The sequence below is a fragment of the Ictidomys tridecemlineatus genome, chromosome 7 (assembly GCF_052094955.1).
Source record: "Ictidomys tridecemlineatus isolate mIctTri1 chromosome 7, mIctTri1.hap1, whole genome shotgun sequence".
NCBI classification, from domain to species: Eukaryota; Metazoa; Chordata; class Mammalia; order Rodentia; family Sciuridae; genus Ictidomys; species Ictidomys tridecemlineatus.
This window is the reverse complement of record NC_135483.1, coordinates 164,273,147-164,291,324: the sequence shown is the minus strand read 5'-3', so window position 1 is coordinate 164,291,324 and position 18,178 is coordinate 164,273,147. Positions and strand designations below refer to the sequence as shown.

The following is an 18,178-nucleotide window of genomic DNA, read 5'->3' as shown; positions in this document are numbered from 1 at the left end:
GAGAGAGAATTTTGATATTTATTTATTTTTTCTTAGTTCTCGGTGGACACAACATCTTTGTTTGTATGTGGTGCTGAGGATCGAACCCGAGCCGCACGCATGCCAGGCGAGCACGCTACCGCTTGAGCCACATCCCCAGCCCCGTATATTTTTTATGTATAAACATGAAAACATACTCACCTTCATTTGTCTTCATCATAAGTTCTATAGGATAAACACTAAAATACATTGCTGTACATTCTAGAAAGTTTTCCCGCAATTCACATCCCTGAAATAATGGACATGTCCTAAGAAATTGCTGTTGCTGCTTCCTTCATATGTAGATTAACAGCACAGGTGCTATTTCGCTTGAAAATTCTGGATCTATCAGTAATTAACGTAAGTCTCAGTTTCCTTATCTATAAAATGAGAATTATCATACTCTTTCTATAGAGCTATTGTAACAGTTGAATGATACAGTGCATGTAAAGTGCTTTGTATAGTGCCTTGGAAAAGATAAGGCCTCAACATTCATTAGGTGTTATTATTGTCATATTTTATTAAACTTAATGTCAGTGATGGCAAGATGCACCATTATTGAATATTATATTGTGGAAGAAAAATTTTAAAAACTGAAAGTGCAACTATACAACAATGATGAAATACTTTTGCTTTCTCATTTCTTAGAATTTTTATTTTACATTTATTAAGAAAGTCTTTTTTAGATGGAAACATAGATTTTTATATGTAGCATTGTTATATGTGTATAAAAAGAAAGTGCAAATGAAAGAACTTGATTAAGACATTCCTAAACTTACTTACATTCATAGTCAGACTCCCTTAATGGCTTTTGACTCATAATTGCTGAGGTTTTCCTACACAGTCTTCACTAGGCACCAGCATCTGGTGATGCTGGATCTTCTCAGAAGCCACTGACAGCCAGCCTGCAAGTTTTCATGCTGGTGCTTTTTTATCTCAGGAAATGATGAGGAGATGAGGTTTTCATTCAATAGCTAGGAAGAACAATTCTTTCTCAACTGACCAGCAAATCAATCATTGACTGATGGAACATCAGGGAATTGGTTTGTTTTGTAACCCCATTATAAATAATAATCCAGTTGACATACATAAGCAATGACATCAAATATGGCATCTTACAACTGAATAGACACAGAGTTTTCCCTCTTGTTTTACTCTCATATGAATAAGATCATATGTGTCAATGTCTGTATTCAAAATGAAATTGGAATTTGAATACTTTCCTATATAATCTAAGTATTGATTTTAACAGTGCTTATGAAAATCCAACATTTACTTGTTATTCACTTGCAAACATTTATTGAAAGTCTGTTTTATGAATACGTGTTAGGTAAGGTATAGGGATTTAAAAAGTAAGTCTTAGTCACTAAGACAAAGTGATGATCCAGCCCTGGATTAGTGAAAAAGAACAAATCTATTAGCAAATACTGAATATAATGACCCAAGGGTTGTAAGAAATGCACGCATAAGATATATTGGTAATAGATTTTTGGGGTTCTAATAAAGAGAAAAAAGGAAGGGACAGATCTGTGCTAATAAATGGGTATATCTGGGGATGTGAAAATCATAAGAACTAAGTTTGTCACTTGTTTCTTCTTCTTTGTGTTTCCCTCCAACCAAAAACAGATTTTTTTCCTATTTAATAGTAGAAATAGGTACAGTTTCCAACACACATTCTCCAAGTTCAATTACCAGATAGGGAAATGTGCTCACCATCATATCTAAAAAAAGCAAATCTCATGATATGAATTTAATCATATTATCTACCACCTTTCATTACTACCAGGTAGTGACCCACCTATTTCTAGACCCATCTCTGTGGCCAAGGAGATGGAGTTCTATGACTGACCAGGCTGGGTCATGTTCCCAATTCAGTTACAAAGCTATAGGATCTGACAGCAGAAGACAGATGATCACAGACATAACTGCCAAGAGAGTCACTAAGAGACAATCAGTCCTTCCAATTTGTGATTCGCTACAATCAATAATCATAAAAGTAACATAAGCATTTACATTTCCCTATTGACTACATTAGAGTTTTGGACATAAAAGTTGCCTTTCTTGTTTTTTTTTATTATCTTGGGCTTGTAGTAAATTAATTTCCATAACCTCAATACATAATAATTGATCCAAAACCTGGGTTTAAGCCATATGATCTAAGACATGTTGTGTAATTTCTTTTTGTTTGCAACTTTTCATCTATAAAATGAGGCCTTTGATTTTTATGACGTAGGAAAGTAGAAAGAAGACAATCCAAAAATAGAAATAAAGGAGCTGGGATCTAATTTTTGCCACAAAGTATTCTAAAGTCTGCAATGTGACAACAAGGGTGAATTGTGTACCCCTCCACCCTGTATGGCTGACCCTGTTCTACACATGTTACTTAAGGGAAAGATAAAGCTGAGGACCAGAATTCTCTACAGATGAGTCAGGAGCTCTTTTAGGAACAAGTTAAAGAAACCCAACTCAAATTGGGTTAATGGGGTAGAAAGCAATGTGCCAGTTCCTATAACTGCAGTGGTGAGCACACTACACAGAAGCAAAAGCTGAAGAACCACTCTCTGCATCCACTTTATTCATTGCTATTCTACTTGTCTTTGATTTTGGGGTGTCTTATTATCTTGTAGCCAGAAACCTCAGGTTAGCAACCATAGCCAGAAGGTCATATTTATATCCTGAGAAATGACTCTAGTTCTGGTAAGCTCTGTGTGTGCACAAGTTGGGTCAATCTCTGTTGGAATAGGAAATAGGCAATATTTACTCCTTTGGACAAGGAGATAATATCTAAAACCCAAAAAGTGGAGTAGATGGGGTGTTGGATTGCCAGACTTACCAAATAAAAATGCACCTTGTATTTATCCTGGCAACCATAGGTGGCAGAGCTTTCTAGGCAGGCAATACTAATAACTATCATAGTTTGCTACATTGTATCCTCAGGAACTTGCCCATGTGTTCTTTGCCACTTTGCTCACACCAGGGGCTAAACAATAAGGGCTGTCATCACAGGAATGCAGCTCAAAGTAAGGGGAAGGCATTTACTATATATTTTTAATCTTAGTTAAGAAATTCCTTCTTAACTTTTTTCTTCCTTCCTTCCTTCCTTCCTTTCTTTCCTACCATGCTTCTTCCATAAGCTCATAGAACTTTAGAGTTTAACCCATCTTAGTGGCTGTGAGCTGTGTGCTATCAGAGCAATAGAATTACAGAGCTCAAGGGTAGCCTGGAGGTGCCACCCAATTCTCTCATGTGATTTTTAACTTAATAAATTGCTCATGAATTCCATTCATGGCCATTTCTAGGTTATAAGTCTGTAGGGACCACATATTTAGAACCTAAGGAGAAAGAAGATGACACTGAGGAAAGCAATGCAAAGGAGTATTACACCACTGAGGGGCCAGAAAATGTGTTTGGAAGAATATGATTTCACTGTGGTGGTGATATGGAGGAGAAACCTCAAGGGGCAGAGTCAAGAGGAATGCAGCTTAGTTAGGGAACAAAAGCATCAGTCCTACTGAAGTATGCTAAGGGCTTCCATTGGACAGTAAGGCAGGGCTGACAAGATGGAAAGGACACCCATTTAAATGGTTCAGAGTGATAAGGCAGCAGCAATTGGTGATTAATTTCTCATGTTTCATTCCTAACCAGAGGCATATCATTAGCTTCTTGCACTATTAAGAACCTATAGGCAGCACAGATGTCAATTTTTTTAAATGCCATATTGAAATATTCTGAAGACATCATGCAATTAGTAAGTTCATCATATTCTCACCATTTTAATGATATTTTAAGACCACAAAAAGATGGCAATCTCTCATGGGATGTGAGTTCTTATAAACAAACAGCAATCTTGGATGTGGGTTAAGAACACAGCTTGGAATCCAGCAGACTTCCGTTTGTATGCTGGTCCTGCCACTTTGCATCTTCTTCTCTAAGCCCTGGTCTTCAGATATCAGAGACAGAAAAAACATCCACTTCATACTTCAGCGCTATTGAGAAGAAGCATGGGAAATATTCAACACAGGGCTAAGCATCTAATGAATAAAGACCCCAAGAATGGGAGGTAGCTAGCACTGCTGCTTATGGCATTCTGCATCCTAAACTGAGTCAACACAGAACTAAAAATGTTATTCCAATCATTCATTCATTTGTATAGTCATTCAGTATTCATTCAATACATACTACCTCTGACTAATAAATATTTGCATGAGCATATAAATAAATAGGCAGGGACACTGGCTCCAACTTGTATCAGGCTGTTTTTATATTCTCACTCTCTGGCTTCCCAAAACAGGCTGGGGTTGTAAGAAGGAGGAACATTTTAGAATTGTTATCATTATGTTATCTTTAAAAGTAATAAGCTTCTGGTTTTAATTAATCATAGCCCCTGACTTTTGCATGAAAAGTCAGTGAGCTCATGCTGCTGCGTCTATTTCTAGAGCTGATGTGTTTAGTTGCTTGTGTGTGAAACTGCCAAAGGCAGACTGGGTTACTGTCCTGTGGAACATCTGCACACTGTTTATCATTTTGGCATTTGTGAACTATGTAAATACGTGCAGACCCGTGACAACCTCAGGATTTTGTTTCCAAATGTGCCATCGATGAAAAACAGCACAAATGAGCAAAACCATCTAGACAACAATTTGGGAAGAGAGTAAGGATGGGAATTACAATGTGTTTCCAAGTGCTCTGGGGGTAAAAATCCATTCCTATCATTGTGAAACAATAAGGTCTTTAGAAGCAAAATAACGTGCAGTATGGTTTTAGAATCAGACAACTTGGTTTTATTTGGCAAGCACAGATTCAAGACTCACCTAGGCTAATCACTGGCAGAAGTAACTTTCTTGATTAAATCAGTCTCATGAAAGAACTTGCATCTTTATTACAGAGAGCGTGTTCTCCTAATTCCCACTTTAGCAGCATAGGCTGAGTTCCGCCCTCAGTTGAGCTAGCTCCCTCAGCCCAGAGCTCAGTCCTTCAATTTCAACGACTGGTAATTTGAAATAAATTCAGCTCATGCTGTCTCTGTTAGTGCCCTAGTGCTTCTGTCTCCTTCCAAATGATTCAATCTTTTGTCTTCAACTGGTATCTTAGAGAAGGGCAAAAGCACTAAGGCGATTATTTTTGACTATCTCCTAAAATTCAGAGACTCTGTCATAGAAGGTTGAAATCATGCCTGGTCATTTAGTCTGACTAGACTTTAAAAGGCCTCGAATACAAATAGATTCTGGGAAATAAATCAACTTTAGGCCTTTTACTGCTGAAGGCTTAAAATAATTCCCAAAAAGGCTAATTATGTCTTTCTTTGCTCAGTAGTTGGGCTTAATAATAAGCAGCAAACATATGGCAGAGACTGGGCTGCGTAATCCATCACGGCCTTCTGTTCCGCAGCAGGGGCATTGGTCTTAAAGGAAATTATATACAGAAAGCTTACACATATTAATAGTTGTGGAACCTATTAATGCTGGAAGCAAGAACTGCTAACCTGGCTCCTAAAAAATTCTTTCAACTCACTAGTAACTAGGAGTGTAAGGCAAAATAACACTAACAATTTATTTTGCACCTATCAGATTAATGGCAATTTGTGGGGGTGGGCACTGGGATTGAACTCAGGGGCACTCAGCCACATCACTAGCCCTATTTGTATTTTTATTTAGAGACAGGGTTCTCACTGACTTGCTTAGTGCCTTGTTGTGCTGAGGCTAGCTTTGAACTTTTGATCCTCTTGTCTCAGCCTCCTGAGCTGCTGGGGGGCAATTTTTAAATGATGATAATACTGGGGACAGTTTGGTAAGACGAGCATATTTGTACCTTATAAGAATAAATGTGGGGGCTGGGGCTGGGACTCAGTGGTAGAGTGCTCGCCTAGCATGTATGAGACACTGAGTTTGATCCTCAGCACCACATAAAAACAAAATAATGTGCCCACCTAAAACTAAAAAAATATATACACAAATAAATAAATATTTAAAAAAGAATAAATGTGGGTAATCTTTCTGGGCAATAATTTGGCAAGAGGTACAAGGACTATCAAAAAAAAATGTTTTTGAGATGGTCATTATTCATGGCACAGAAATCTGTCTTAAGGAAATAGTATAATTGCTTCTCAGCCTTTTGGCTAAGATCAAGTGTAGGAAATAGTATAAATAATGGACAAATATAAATATATATATATATATATACACACATACACATACATATGCATATATATAATATATATATTAGCAAAATACATGATGAAGGAATTATTAAGTAAAAATTGTGAACATCTTCCACACTCTATGATTTTGCAGTCACTAAAAATCCTGTGACAAATATTTTTAAGGCAGACAGGAAATGGGTATAGGATCCAGATCAAAGGTATACCTTGATCTTAACTATGTAAATTGTTATCTTCATTACATATTAGAGATGAAAAGATGTTATTTATAAAACTGCAGCAATTTCTGAATTCCAGGATAAAACAGAAATGTGTTGGGGCTGGAGCAAGGGGACAGGAAAAGCCTAGGGCATTGGCCTTGGGGAAGTTCTGAATGAGTGCAATAATACAAATCCAACTGCAAACAGTGTTCTGTATAATATTACCAAGTTCTGCTTTCACTGTGGCAGTGTCAGCCTCTATGGAGCTCCTTTATGCCTTTTAGTGACAAATATTTATGGAACCTCACTAAGTGTCAAAGCATAGTGTCAAGTGAAAAAGAGACCGTATTAGGCAATGTAGACACAATTCCTGCATAGGGCTTACAGTGTCATCACCACACTGTCTACTGGTATTTTTTTTCTTGGCAATAATAGCAAAGGAGTTTCAGAAAAGTGATCCAGTGGGTTTACACATGGTTATGGACACAGTAATGCCAGATACTCAGTCATAGATTTCCTTTTTCCCCTGAAGATCTTTTGTGTGATCCTCGGTATTAAAAATGGTTAAACATGACTTTTTTTGTGCTGGACTATGGGAGATAACAGAAGGATCTGGTTCCTACGCTCTGTAGCAAAGCAGATATAAATGAGCAACAAACCTAGAGAAACACTTAAAGAGGTGCTAAGAAAGAAGCCTGGGGCAACCCAGAACAAGAGTAAGGAGAGTAGCCAGGCTGGCAGGACATGAAGTCATTTCCCCCAGGGTTTTAAGACATATTCAAGAAGTGGCTGACCCTCTTCCATTCACCTTCAGTGGATCGCAAATCATTATTTCAGTATTAAAATGAAGGTTGGAAAACATATGAAGCATTTCTAGAACACACTGAAGGAAATAGAAATAGATGTAAAATGGAAAGCAATATACCCAAAATGCTCATGGTTAAGTGGGCTTATAGGCTTGTCATTTTAAATTTATTCTGTACATATATCCTTACTTGCACAATATCATTTTGAAACCCCTGTCCTTACCACACATATATATTTTACTACTTTCTGTCTTCCTTTATTTTTTTCTGTTGATTACAGGTCTTGTCCGTCATCTACATATATAAGCAGTCTCTTTTTGCCATGGGCTCTCTTTGGTGTTAAAATAACAATACTTATCATGCACTACTCTAAACACTTTGTGCTTAAACTCCTTCAATATGCATAAGAACCTTATTAGGTGGTAAGATCAGATGAGAAAACTAAAGTACAGGGACATTTTCCAGCCTGTCCAGACCCAGTAGCAAATAGCATGACTGAGATCTGAATGAAAGCACTGAGGCGCCTGGGCCCATCCACACCTAGTACTTCCTTGTACAGCTATGGGGAAAACATATGGACATCAGTTATGATTTTTGCCCTAAGACTGCTTAGCATCTCAACTTTTATATGAAATTGAGGAAATAGTTCCTGGAGTCCTGAGCTGAAGCACTTTATAAGTGGCAAAATACAAATACTGCTTATGTCACCTAACCATTATGCCAAAGCCCCACCAATACAAGTGCAGGTTACAAGACCCCACTGCTTGGCTAGGGAATCTTGAGTAAGTTACTTAAGCTATCTGAGCCTAGTTTCTCAAACTCAAGGACAGCGTTTTTATATTCCTAGCACAATGTCTATCACATAGTCTGACTTCAACAAGGGTAGCTATTTTTTCCTATCATTCATTAACAAATTTTGTATATTAGAGGATTCATTTGTCCTATGTAGCTTATGCTCAAAAAGCTCTATACTAAAAGTGAGCAAACTGAAGCCCATAGATTAGGTCCAGCCCACTGCCTGTTTTATAAATAAAGTTTTACTGGAATACAGTCATGCTCATTCATTTGCATATTTTCTGTTTTTGTGTTACAATAGCAGAATTTATTAGTTGCAATAAAAACAAATGGCCTGCAAAACCTAAAATATTCATCTTTGAACCTTTACTAAAAAGATTTATCAAACTCTTCTTTAGACCCATTTACTAGATGAAGTAACAAAACAAATACATAATTCAGTATTTTTGTTGAATTTTAGATAGATACCTCTATTTTGTTTATTGGGAGCTAAAGTAGGAAGATTTGGGCTGGGGATGTGGCTCAAGCGGTAGCGTGCTCACCTGGCATGCTTGCGGCCCGGGTTCGATCCTCAGCACCACATACCAACAAAAGATGTTGTGTCCGCCGAAAACTAAAAAATAAATATTAAAAAAAAATAAAAATAAAGTAGGAAGATTTATTTTTCTAGGTAATCATATATCATGGAAATTTAAAAAGTTGTAATACCTTTTAAAAATCACAAATATATAAAGTCAGTTGGCATATAGGAAATGGTTTATGAATTCCTTACATGAGTTGTCCTTTCACGTATCATTTCCACTTTGCTACTGAAGGTTTCTTTCCTAAGCATTGATACTCTTATCAAGGAGGCAATAATATTTGGTTCAGCTCTTTTGTTCATATATCTAGGGTATTGTCTGCCTTGCCCTGAGTAGAATCAAAATGAAACACACAGGGGCTAGAATGAGGGAAGGTACAGCTTCCCAAATAAAGCAGCAGCCTAGTGATCTAGCGTGTCTCCAAAGGGTATTAAATTAATCAGCCTAGGATCATTGTGTGTTTCATGAACATCTGTGGGCTCTTTCTTTCGGGTGTTTTGAATGGAGCTTCTATTTTAGCAGGAAAAGCAGTGTTATTGTCATACAGATGGTATGTGGAGGGAAACTTAGGCGGGCAACAGGGATTCAGCATTCAAAAGTCCAATGGATTCTCTGGAAATATGAATATGTGCCAGCACAAGTTAGGGAGCCTGTACTCTATACTTTTGCTTAGAGAAGGCTTAAGTTAATAGGGATAGAAAATTTATTTTCCTTATTGTGTTATTTCAGAATCAAACAGCAGCCCAAAACCCCAGAAGAGAGAGAGAGAGAGAGAGAGAGAGAGAGAGAGAGAGAGAGAGAGAGAGAGTTAGTTCTTCTTTTTTGAAAGATAATTGAGGGGGAGAAGGGAAAGACCAAAAATTGATAGCAATTTTACATAGTTTCCAAGAAAGTGAGGGATTTCTCCCAAATTAAAGTTCATATTGGGCATCAAAGATCATAGATTCTAACCAACCAGGGACTCTGGGACACGCAGTTTGGAAGCAAAGAGATGACTGCAGAGAAGTGGAAACAATTTAGTTTAATGTAAAAAGCTGTCATGTCTCCCAGCATCCATCAAATTAATTGTGACAAAAATTACTTTTCAAGGAGGGCACTTAACTAGAAAGGCATAATATCAGGATTTTATTAGACAATACTGCACAAAGAAAAGTCAGTGATGCTGTTGCTTGAGTCAGAGAAAGAACAGGGACTTTGAGACAGATTCAGTGTGCTGCCTGGACCTGCCACTCACTATTGTGGAAGCTTAAAGTAATTACTTCTCCTCCCAGAACTGCCCTCTCCTCACTTTCTTTCGTCAAGGTCTATTTTCTTAAGAAAGTAGTGACCATCAGACTTTAACTTAGGCTATCTGGGTCTCCCTCAGCTTCAGGCTTATTAACACCCACAGTTTTGCTTGCCTGCTTTCTTCCTGAGGAGGGAGTGCCCCTCTCCTGTTACCTTCTTGTTACCTGTGCCCGTGGCTGTATACCCCATTCCTCATTAACATGAGCAAGTATTCCACCTCTACCCCAGACTTTCTGATCCTCCATTTTCCTCCTAATTTTGGAGATATTTTCCTGGATAGTCTCTGGATATTGTTTTAATTTCAATAATCTCTTATTTTCTCTCTTTTCCTTGGATTGTTCATTTTATTATCATAATTTATACAACAGAATAATAAAAATCAGGCAGAGATTTGTTTGAAGCCCAATACAATCACTTACTGTGTGAACATTAACACTTTACTTATCTCTCTGTGTCTGTTAGTTTCCTTGTCTGTAAATTTGAGATAATAATATGTAGTTTGATTTCAGGACTAATGAGAAAATATGGGTAAGTGAATATACATATTAATTCACCAATATATTTTATCCAAAAAAAAAGGAGAAAAAGTAAAAGTAAAGTATTTCTGATACACACACACACACACACACACACACACACACACCATATATTTGTATAGGAAGATACTTTTTGGAGTAGAGATTGTGTTTTCAAAATACATATAAACATTCTTTTTTGATACAATTTGAACTTTTTTTTTTTAAAGAGAGAGTGAGAGAGAGAGGGGGACAGAGAGAGAGAGAGAATTTTAACATTTATTTATTTTTTCTTAGTTCTCGGCGGATACAACATCTTTGTTTGTATGTGGTGCTGAGGATCGAACCCGGGCCGCATGCACGCTAGACGAGCGTGCTACCACTTGAGCCACATCCCCAGCCCTGAACTTTTTCTTATGAATCCATTCTGTCTCTTCTCTTACAACTTTCTCTCCTTGGGGATGGGCATGTTATACATAAAACTAGTTCTCCACTAGAGTAAGGAAGGGGCATGCTGGGCATATTAGAATTATCTGGGATCCCACACTCATTCTCAATCCCATTACAAAAGTTCTGATTCAATAGATCCAGAGTGGGTCCTGAGGAATTTGTGTTTAGGAAATATTCTATAGGTGGTCAGATGTTTATTCTTTCCACCCATCCTGCCTCCCAAATGAAAATTGATGTTTTGAATTTAGGGGCGCTCCTGGCCAGATCTGGAGTCATTCGCAAGATCCCTGAGGTCAAGCTACACACCTCTTCAGTTGTATTAGCTATATGCCTCATGGGAACACCATGTATCTGTGACAGCCTGTCTCTGTCAGTCACTATCTAGTCTTTTTAAGGAACCAAGACAACTGTTTCTGGCTGGGTCAAGTGTGTAATTGAAAGTATCATTTGAAAGATCCTTTGCAGATTTCTATGCTAATGTTTTTATATTCAACTTCCCATACTGATGCAATTCATGTTTGCAGGTTCTGTGTGTTCTCATTAGAACTCTAGGGCCTAGAGAAGCGGTCCAGTTTGGTTCCCGACACCGGTCGGACCATGGAGGAGGAGAGCAGCTGCCATCTTGGAGAGATGATGTAATCATCCCTGTTCTCTACTGATCTCAGCGCATTCAGCTACGGAACAGGTGATTTCAGGCTGGTATTTGCCTGCGTCTCCCAGACAGATCGCTCAGGCTTGGGGCTGGAGAACCTGTGGAGAATACTCCTGGGGGCTCGTTCCTGGCAAGGCGTGTGCCGGGCTCTCAGTGGCCGGATTCTGGTCCCCGGGGCTGCCTTGGCTCAGGGTTGGGGAACCTGCGGAGACTGCGTGTGGAGGCCAGCTCCAAGTGGAGTGTGCGCTGAGCTCCGGGTGGCTGGGTTCTGACTCCCGGAACAGTTTTGGCCCGGGGCTGGGGAGCCCACAGGGACTGGATCTTTGAGCCTGCGCCCAGCGGAGGGTGCACCGAGTTTGGAGAGCTTGGAGCAGCCGGGCTCTGGCTCCCGGAGCTGCTTTGGCCTGGGGCTGGGGAACCCGCGGGGGAGGGGGGGTGGGGGGGCGCTCCTTGGAGCCAGCCCCCAGCGGAGCGTGCATCAGGATCGGAGAGGCCAGGTTCTGGCTCCCGAAGCTGCTTTGGCCTAGGGCTGGGGAACCTGCGGTGACTACTTCTCGGTCAGGGTCCTGCTGGGTGCTCACGCCTAGAATAGGACCAGCGACCCGGCACGGTAGCCAAGTTACTCCATTTGGAGTAGGGGCTGTGCAGAGCCGCTGTCTGAGCCTGCAAGGTAGGCAGACCTGCGACCCACTGGCAGGACAGGCCTGGTAGCCTGCCAGCGTGGGGGACATGTAGCACCGAGGCAGTCACGTCACACTGGTTGGAGTGGAGGTGGAACAAGGCCGCCGCCCGTGTCCGGAGGGGGCTCAGCGACCCGTTGGAGAGGCAGTCAGGTACCCCCATTGGGAGTGGGGGCTGTGCAGAACGGCCGACCGAGCCCACAGGGTGGGCAGACCTGCAACTCACCAGCAGAACAGGTCTAGAGGCCTGCCAGCGTGGTAGACACGTCATACCAATTGGAGTGGGGATCGAGCAGAGCCGCTGCCCACATCCGGATCAGGACCAACGACCCGAGGGCGTGGTAGTTACATCACCATAATTGGAGTGGGGGCAGAGCAGAGCTGCCACCCGCGCCCGCAGGGGGTGGCAGACCTGCGACCGACCAGTGTGGTAGACAGACCACCCTAATTAGAGGAGGAGCACAGCCACTACTGGCCCTGCAAGGGAGACTTCCCAACTATACAAGAGAAATATAAATAAATAGGGGGTAAATTTCAAAAACACAACAGTTTCACTAAGCAGAAAAAAACGCGAGCAGTATGAAAAGACAAGGAAAGAAAGGACCACAAGCAATGCAGGTCAACTCAACTTTAGAAGAGGTAATAGCTGCAACAGATGGAATGTCAGATAAAGAGTTCAGGATATACATGCTTCAGATGATCTGGAGTCTCAAAGAAGACATGAGACAGCAAAATCAGACAATGAAAGATCACATTGACAAGGAACTACATAAACAAATCCAGGAAGTAAAAGATCAATTTCACAGGGAGATAGAGGTAATAAAAAACAAACAAATAGAAATCCTAGAAATGCAGGAAGCAATAAACCAACTTAAAAACTCAATTGAGAATACTACCAGCAGAGTAGATCACTTAGAAGATAGAACATCAGACAATGAAGACAAAGTATTTCAACTTGAAAAGAACATAGACAGCTCAGCAAGTCTGCTAAGAAACCATGAGCAGAACATCCAAGAATTATGGGATAATATTAAAAGACCAAACTTAAGAGTAATAGGGATACAGGAAGGCACAGAGCTCCAAACCAAAGGAATAAACAATCTATTCAGTGAAATAATACAAGAAAACTTCCCAGACTTGAAGAATGAGACAGAATCCCAAATCCTAGAAGCCTACAGGACGCCGAATGTGCAAAATCATAAGAGATCCACACCTAGACACATTATAATGAAGATGTCCAACATACAGAATAAGGAGAGAATTTTAAAAGCTACAAGAGAAAGGAAGCAGATTACATTTAGGGGTAAACCAATCAGGATAACAGCTGATCTCTCAACACAGACTCTGAAAGCTAGAAGATCCTGGAATAACATATTTCAAACACTGAAAGAAAATGGGTTCCAACTAAGAATCGTGTATCCAGCGAAATTAAGCTTCAGGATGGAAGATGAAATTAAAACCTTCCACGATAAACAAAAGTTAAAAGAATTCGCAGCTAGAAAACCATCTCTTAAAAAAATCCTTGGCAAAACATTATAGGAAGAGGAAAAGGAAAATAACATTGAAAACCAACAATGGGAGGTAGGACAGTAAAGGGGGGAAAGTAATCAAAGAGGAAAACAAATCAGGCTTAGTAACATTAATAAACAAATATGGCTGGAAGAAAAAACCATATCTCAATAATAACCCTAAATGTGAATGGCTTAAACTCACCAATTAAGAGACACAGGCTAGTTGAATGGATCACAAAACAAGACCCAACAATATGCTGCCTACAGGAGACGCATCTGATAGGAAAAGATATACACAAACTGAAGGTGAAAGGTTGGGAAAAATCATATAACTCATATGGACTGTGGAAACAAGCAAGAGTGTCCATACTCGTATCTAATAAAATAGATTTCAAGCCAAAGTTAATCAAAAGGGATAAAGAAGGACACTTCATACTGCTCAAGGGAACCATACACCAACAAGACATAACAATCATAAATATATATGCCCCAAATAATGGTGCAGCTATGTTTGTCAAGCAAACTCTTCTCAAGTTCAAGAGTCTAACAGACCACCATACAATAATCATGAGAGACTTCAACACACCTCTCTCACCACTGGACAGATCTTCCAAACAAAAGTTAAATAAGGAAACTATAGAACTCAATAACACAATTAACAACCTAGACTTAATTGACATATATAGACTATACCACCCAACATCAAGTAGCTACACTTTTTTCTCAGCAGCACATGGAACCTTCTCAAAAATAGATTATATATTATGTCACAGGGCAACTCTTAGACAATATAAAGGAGTAGAGATAATACCATGCATCTTATCTGATCATAATGGAATGAAACTGAAAATCAATGATAAAAGAAGGAAGGAAAAATCATGCATCACTTGGAGAATGAACAATAGGTTACTGAATGATCAATGGGTTTTAGAAGACATCAAGGAGGAAATTAAAAACTTCTTAGAGTTAAATGAAAACACAGACACAACATATCGGAATCTATGGGACACATTGAAAGCAGTTCTAAGAGGAAAATTCATTGCTTGGAGTTCATTCCTTAAAAAAAGAAAAAACCAACAAATAAATGATCTCATACTTCATCTCAAAATCCTAGAAAAAGAAGAGCAAAACAACAGCAAAAGAAGTAGAAGGCAAGAAATAATTAAAATCAGAGCTGAAATTAATGAAATCGAAACAAAAGAAACAATTGAAAAAAATGACAAAACTAAAAGTTGGTTCTTTGAAAAAATAAATAAAATCGACAGACCCTTAGCCATGCTAACAAAGAGAAGAAGAGAGAGAACCCAAATTACTAGCATACGGGATGAAAAAGGCAATATCACAACAGACACTTCAGAAATACAGAAGATAATCAGAAATTATTTTGAATCCTTATACTCCAATAAAATAGAAGATAGTGAAGGCATAGATAAATTTCTTAAGTCTTATGATCTGCCCAGATTGAGTCAGGAGGATATAGACAACCTAAACAGACCAATAACAATAGAGGAAATAGATGAAACCATCAAAAGACTACCAACTAAGAAAAGCCCAGGACCGGATGGGTATACAGCAGAGTTTTACAAAACCTTTAAAGAGGAACTAACACCAATACTTTTCAAGCTATTTCAGGAAATAGAAAAAGAGGGAGAACTTCCAAATACATTCTACGAGGCCAACATCACCCTGATACCTAAACCAGACAAAGACACTTCAAAGAAAGAAAACTACAGACCAATATCTCTAATGAACCTAGATGCAAAAATCCTCAATAAAATTCTGGCAAATTGGATTCAAAAACATATCAAAAAAATTATACACCATGATCAAGTAGGATTCATCCCTGGGATACAAGGCTGGTTCAATATACGGAAATCAATAAATGTTATTCACCACATCAATAGACTTAAAAATAAGAACCATATGATCTTCTCGATAGATGCAGAAAAAGCATTCTACAAAGTACAGCATCCCTTTATGTTTAAAACTCTAGAAAAATTAGGGATAACAGGATCATACCTCAACATTGTAAAAGCAATCTACAATAAACCACAGGCCAGCATCATTCTGAATGGAGAAAAATTGAAGGCATTCCCTCTAAGATCTGGTACAAGACAGTGATGCCCTCTCTCACCACTTCTGTTCAACATAGTTCTCGAAACACTGGCCAGAGCAATTAGACAGACGAAAGAAATTAAAGGCATAAAAATAGGAAAAGAAGAACTTAAATTATCACTATTTGCAGATGACATGATTCTATACCTAGCAGACCCAAAAGGGTCTACAAAAAAACTATTAGAGCTAATAAATGAATTCAGCAAAGTGGCAGGATATAAGATCAACATGCATAAATCAAATGCATTCCTGTATATCAGCGACAAATCCTCTGAAATGGAAATGAGGACAACTACTCCATTCACAATATCCCCCCCAAAAATAAAATACTTGGGAATCAACCTAACAAAAGAGGTGAAAGACTTATACAATGAAAACTACAGAACCCTAAAGAGAGATATTGAAGAAGACCTTAGAAGATGGAAAAATATACCCTGTTCATGGATAGGCAGAACTAACATCATCAAAATGGCGATATTACCAAAAGTCCTCTATAAGTTCAATGCAATGCCAATCAAAATCCCAACAGCATTTCTTGTAGAAATAGATAAAACAATCATGAAATTCATATGGAATAATAAAAGACCCAGAATAGCAAAAACAATGCTAAGCAGGAAGTGTGAATCAGGCGGTATAGCGATACCAGACTTCAAACTATACTACAGAGCAATAGTAACAAAAGCAGCATGGTACTGGTACCAAAACAGGCGGGTGGACCAATGGTACAGAATAGAGGACACAGTAACCAATTCACAAAACTACAACTATCTTATATTTGATAAAGGGTCTAAAAGCATGCAATGGAGGAAGGATGGCATCTTCAACAAATGGTGCTGGGAAAACTGGAAATCTATTTGCATCAAAATGAATCTGAATCCCTTTCTCTCGCCATGCACAAAAGTTAACTCTAAATGGATCAAGGAGCTTGATATCAAATCAGAGACTCTGCGTCTGATAGAAGAAAAAGTTGGCTCCGATCTACATATTGTGGGGTCGGGCTCCAAATTCCTTAATAGGACACCCATAGCACAAGAGTTAATAACAAGAATCAACAAATGGGACTTACTTAAACTAAAAAGTTTTTTCTCAGCAAGAGAAACAATAAGAGAGGTAAATAGGGAGCCTACATCCTGGGAACAAATTTTTACTCCTCACACTTCAGATAGAGCCCTAATATCCAGAGTATACAAAGAACTCAAAAAATTAGACAATAAGATAACAAATAACCCAATCAACAAATGGGCCAAGGATCTGAACAGACACTTCTCAGAGGAGGACATACAATCAATCAGCAAGTACATGAAAAAATGCTCACCATCTCTAGCAGTCAGAGAAATGCAAATCAAAACCACCCTAAGATACCATCTCACTCCAGTAAGATTGGCAGCCACTATGAAGTCAAACAACAACAAGTGCTGGCGAGGATGTGGAGAAAAGGGTACTCTTGTACATGCTGGTGGGACTGCAAATTGGTGCGGCCAATTTGGAAAGCAGTTTGGAGATTCCTGGGAAAGCTGGGAATGGAACCACCATTTGACCCTGCTATTGCCCTTCTCGGACTATTCCCTGAAGATCTTAAAAGAGCATGCTACAGGGATGCTGCCATATCGATGTTCATAGCAGCACAATTCACAATAGCTAGACTGTGGAACCAACCCAGATGCCCTTCAATAGATGAATGGATAAAAAAAAATGTGGCATCTATACACAATGGAGTACTATGCAGCAATAAAAAATGACAAAATCATAGAATTTGCAGGGAAGTGGATGGCACTAGAGCAGATTATGCTTAGTGAAGCTAGTCAATCCCTAAAAAACAAATACCAAATGTCTTCTTTGATATAATGAGAGCAACCATGAACAGAGCAAGGAGGAAGAGCAGGAAGAAAAGACTAACATTAAACAGAGTCATGAGATGGGAGGGAAAGGAAGAGTAAAGGGAAATTGCGTGGAAATGAAGGGAGACCCTCATTGCTATACAAAATTACATATAAGAGGTTGTGAGGGGAATGGGAAAATAAACAAGGAGAGTAATGAATTACAGTAGATGGGGTAGAGAGAGAAGATGGGAGGGGAGGGGAGGGGGGATAGTAGGGGATAGGAAATGTAGCAGAATACAACAATTACTAATTGGGCATTATGTAAAATTGTGGATGTGTAACCGACGTGATTCTGCAATCTGCATTTGGGGTAAAATTGGGATTTCATAACTCACTTCAATCTAATGTATGAAATATGATATGTCAAGAGCTTTGTAATGTTGTGAACAACCAATAAAAAAATTTAAAAAAAATAAAAATAAAAAATAAACAGGGATGAGAGGTGGGAGGGAAAAGGAGTGAGAAGGGAAATCGCATGGAAATGGAAGGTGATCCTCAGGGTTATACAAAATTACATATAAGAGGAAAGGA

General features: G+C 39.0%; 1 long non-coding RNA gene across 1 annotated transcript in view; it reads right to left on the bottom strand.

Annotated features, from left to right (window-relative positions):
• Window positions 1-18,178, bottom strand: part of LOC120892789 (uncharacterized) — a 227,707-nt gene that overhangs the window by 169,198 nt on the left and 40,331 nt on the right. The window contains exon 2 of the long non-coding RNA XR_005737561.2: window positions 8,519-8,589. This is a non-coding gene — a long non-coding RNA (uncharacterized LOC120892789). The remainder of the gene's footprint in view (window positions 1-8,518; window positions 8,590-18,178) is intronic.